Source organism: Vidua chalybeata, chromosome 1 (assembly GCF_026979565.1).
Source record: "Vidua chalybeata isolate OUT-0048 chromosome 1, bVidCha1 merged haplotype, whole genome shotgun sequence".
Lineage (NCBI taxonomy): Eukaryota > Metazoa > Chordata > Aves > Passeriformes > Viduidae > Vidua > Vidua chalybeata.
In genome coordinates this window covers 46,024,032-46,028,825 of record NC_071530.1, presented here as the reverse complement: position 1 = coordinate 46,028,825, position 4,794 = coordinate 46,024,032, and positions in this window count along the sequence as shown.

Here is a 4,794-nt window from a genome sequence, read left to right as displayed (position 1 = left end):
CACATTTTTTTCCAAATCAGCAGTTTTATATCTGTTACTACCACTGCCAGAACTTTTCCAAGAAGGGAAGAGAGGGATAGTTTCCATACCCCACCTTTGCATCCTCTGCAGTAAAATGAAATTAATTATCCCTGTATTTTGAATGCAGGGCAGAAGCTCCATGCAAAATCTGAGGTAGTGTGAGCATCCTTTCACAAATCTCATGGCACATGCTGTGCCATCAGGGAACTGCTGAGCACAGGGATCTTTTAGAAATTCCATCCTGCATCTGAACAGGCAGAGTGTTTGAGGGACAATGTCCTCCTTGTACAAAACCTACAGTCATGCAATTCCCTAGGCCTGAGACGGGGGCAGCCAGGAGGCCAGAGGTGGGACCCTTGAGAAGAAAACCAGTAGGACAATCCAGATGAGGATCTTGAGGAGAGTGCCTTGGCTGCCTTCCATTCCAGAGGCATGACTCAGGCAGCAGCAGCAAATTGGAAGAGCTGAAGGCACCCTGGCAGTGCCAGAGAAAGGAGGAGATGGGAGCAACAACTACTAAGAGCCTGTCAGCCAAAGCCAAAAGATGGGGAGAGCTTGAAGGCAGTAGTGACAGCTGCTGAGTCAGCAGTCACAGGGACTGGGTGTTAAGTTTGACCTAGTCCCTATGGCCTCTCTCCCTGTCTCCTCCATTTTCCTGGGGCAAGAAGGAGGGCAGGATGGTCATGGCAAAACTTGAGAGAGAAGGAGCAGCCTCCCTACAGCCTCCCTTGTGCCTGCACTGCAGCTTCAGCAGCATGGGAGGACAAGCAGGGCTGTGCTATGTGTGACTCTGCACTGGCGTCGGCATGAGCTGCCCACCCAGTGACTTGGTCTGCACCAACCGAGCACAGGAAGGAATGCTGCAGCATTTCCAGGGGAGCTCTGCAGACACAACTTCTTTAACGACTTACATTTGGGGTTTTAGGCACCTGCAGAACTTACACTGGCTGGGCAAATGTTAGGGTTTTGGGAGGAGGGGAGTAGGGTTAGTGAATCTTTGGTTTAGAGCTTTTATAAACAGGCAATCATGCCGGCTCTTTTGTCATAGCTGCCAAATAAAAGTCCAAAAGGCAAAGGCCTTCTGAAAAACATCAAGGTGTTTGGATGCACTGCTTACTCAACCAGCCTCTAGTTGCAAGAGTCTAATTACCAGGCATTACTCCTAAAGTTTACACTGGGACAAAGTTTTCCATTTACAGGCAGTTTATCTTTGGAATACAGATAACAGCTAAAATTTAGAGAATGTGAAGTGTAGCTGACAGTCACAGCTTCACAGAATGAGATGTGTCAGCAACACTCTCTGGCATTCTGACTACAGGTGCAATGGATTTCCCTGATTATCCCAGCACCAGTGAAAAGGAGGGGGGCAGTTCTGGTCTCTCTGCAGTGTTTCTGAGAAGGGAAGTGTCCCATGTTTTCATCAAACTTGCCTCAGGATACACATAAACTCATTGATCCTCTCTCCAGAATTTTTCCTCAGCCTCACTCAGCAGGTGAGCAAGCCACCACTCCTTCGGCATGATGACCTTGTTCAACCCACAATTAAAAAAACCCCAACAAATAAACAAACAAAAGCTCATAGAAGAGCATATGCAGAGTAATACAGAAAAGGACTAGGAAGCATCTTTAAAAGCAGTTACCAAAACATCTCCAACTAAATCTTAATCTGAATCACTGAAATTAGTATTCAGCCTCCCTAGAACCCACCCATATCAGAAGGAAATTAGATGGTTTTCCAACTACGTGGACATCTAAAACTGGTAGAGGATTTCAGATGACCACCATCTTTCAAGCATTATGTAAGGAAGATTTTCCAACCTCACCTCCAAGCAGGTGGACAGTGAACATTCAGTCACCAAATGTTCAGTCCATGACAATCACTTAAAGGAAAGGATTTTTGCCCTTCCACAAAGATGCAGGAAAGTTAAGATATCCAGCACACTTTTCTCCTTTATTAAATCCTGTTAGTCTCAGAACCCGTGTTAAGGATCTGCTAGAGCAGTAAACCTTTGCTAGGACTTGAAAGCAATTAAGCCACATTGCAGTTCCTTGATAGAACCCATTTGCTGTACAAGGGGTATCTCCGTGCCAAGTAATTTACTTCTTGAGATGCCATTCTTACAACTTCATAGAAAAAACAGTTACTTATGCAATCAACCTGAACCAGGAGGTCAGATTTTAAAAACCTGCATTGTGTTGTAGAGATTATCATTGTCTGTTCATAATCTCACATCCCACTGCCAACCATAACTCTTGCTTATGTAATACTTAAGGGAAAACACAAGATGCATTTTTAAATATCCTCCTCCACTTTATCAAAATCCCATTGTTTTATCACTAGACTATTGTCTAGAAATTAGAATTTGTATTATCAGTTGCCTCTCCAAAGCCATGACCAAAATGAACTGCAAACAAAATTAACTCTACACCTACAGGTTAAGACATCCTTCTCCAGCCGGTCTAACTGTTGCAATTGCTATTGAGATTCTTCTTTCAGTTTTAAGAAATACTGTGAGTAGTATGCCTTTCCAAATAAAAGTTCTAACCAGAAACATTTTGCAACCCTAAAAATGTATTTAATTTATTTTAGTTTGGAAAGAAATGTACACATTTCCCAGACCATTTTCCCATAGCCAAAAGAGTATATCTGAAGTTAAAAGAATAAACAAAATTAAGTGGATTTGTTACTCTTTTTTCTTCCTCTACTCACAGTATCTGTTCTGTCTGTAGTACATGTCCAAGGTCAAGTATCTGGGACCTTTATTTAGCTGAAAATGAATCCTCCTCTTAGCGGGTGTTGCAGCCAGCTCAAATGTCCTCCCACTGTCAAAAAATACTGATAGTGCTGAACTGAGCTAAAAACTTGCACCCCATACTAGCTAAATGTGTAATTTTAAAGTTTTAAGGAAAATCCAAATATTTTTTTCCACAAAGAAAAACATAATATTGAAGTTCAACAACTGCAAATTCTGATTTAAGTATGTCTGTTAATACTTGCACCAGATGGAGTTACACAGCGGAAAGCATTGCTATCAAATTAGGACACAAAAATCACACAGAAAAAAAATATTCATAAATACCTGGGTTTTCTGAGTACGCACCCCTGTTGCTTTTCTTTTCCACTGAGCCCCTGACAATTCAGTCACCAATTGCCAACCTTGGCTGCCAGCAACTTCTTTCCTAACAGCAGTCAGCTGCCAGCTCTGAGAATAGCACCTGCCTGTTACATTAGAGGAGTAGAAACAGCCTGAGTTCTGGAGAGCCCCTCGTTAGCTGAGCCCAGTTACATCTGGTTCTTAATGACCCTTGAGAGCTATAATCTATTTTTATAAAGTCATCTCAGCTAAGTATGGTAAAAAACTATCTAGATACTAAATCTATAAATAAATAAATCCAAAATAAAGAGATTTTATATAAAGGTAATTCTAAATAGGTAAGTTCTAAATACTAGGAGATAGTAGATACTAATAGATAAATTCTACATAGGCAAATTCTAAACACTAGCAATAAAATGCTAATAAATAGATGAATTGTAAATAGATAACTAGATTAATTCTAAATAACTACTTTCTCCTTAAAAAAAATTATTTTACACTTTGACATAGAGGAAGGTGGCCCCAAGCCTTCCTGCAAGGGAGAAGCCAATAGCTGCCAAAAGGAAGGAAAAGGACTGGGTCTATGTTAGTGATCAAAAATTCTGGATTTTAAGCAGTTTAGCCTAAAACAGCCAGGCAGACCTGGCCTCTGGTGGCTTCATCTGGGCAATGCCCCATATAAACACCATTATTTTATAGCAAGTTTCTCTGTTTTCCCCAAAGCTGCATTCTTATTTCTAAAATGGCAACCTGCAGGCTTGGAGGGATGAGGTGAGGAGGCAACAAAAACTTCCTCTTGAAGGAAAAACATCTTTAGCTGGATCATGAGCCACGTTTGCCAAGTCCTAAGGAGCAATGGCATGAGAATTTCAGATGTACTTCCCCTAGCCAGAGGCACTGGTAAAGTCATCCCTGCTATCCCATCACTGACAAGCACTTCCAAAAAAATCCAGCAGAGCAATTTTTGGGATCACCAATTGTCAGCAGTTCAGTGCTGCTCCTTCTGCATCTGCCCTGGAGGACAATTCTGTTATCCTGGTTTACCAGGAACTCTTCAGCCCATCTCCTGGGATCCATCTGGAATGTTCCTCCATGCAGAAACACTGGGTTCATTCACTAAGGTTTTCTCAGACAAAACATTTATTTAGGATACCACAGAATGTTTTGGGTTGGAAGGCACCTTATAAACCATAGTGTTCCATCCCCCCAAAAGGAGGGGGGATATCCACAAGACAGATTTGGTTTTTTGGGGGTACATATGAGAACAGAGTAAGGAGCTGTTTCCACATTGAATTCTGCTTCTGGCAGTACTCCAGTCACAACTTGCTTCCCACTCCTTCTCAGCTTTGTCAGCACACAGAAGGGACTGCATCTGAAGCACAGCAAAAAGTGAGCAACCTGCTTCCAAGTAAAGCAAAAGGAAAAAACAATCTGCTGAGAGAGCTGCTTTCACAAGATGGAAAGGAGCCATTCTGGACCCAAACTTTTTAATGAAGTGCCTGTCCCTGATATCCACAACTTCTACATCTGGTATAAAATCATCCATTAATCATAGTTTAAAATATTTTTTTCTGAATATTAATAGCAGTATTGAACATATTCAAGGTAAGCCTGCTGTGTACAAGAGATGACAGCTGCAGGAAGGGTATTTGCTTCAACTCATGGTCTCAACCCACCA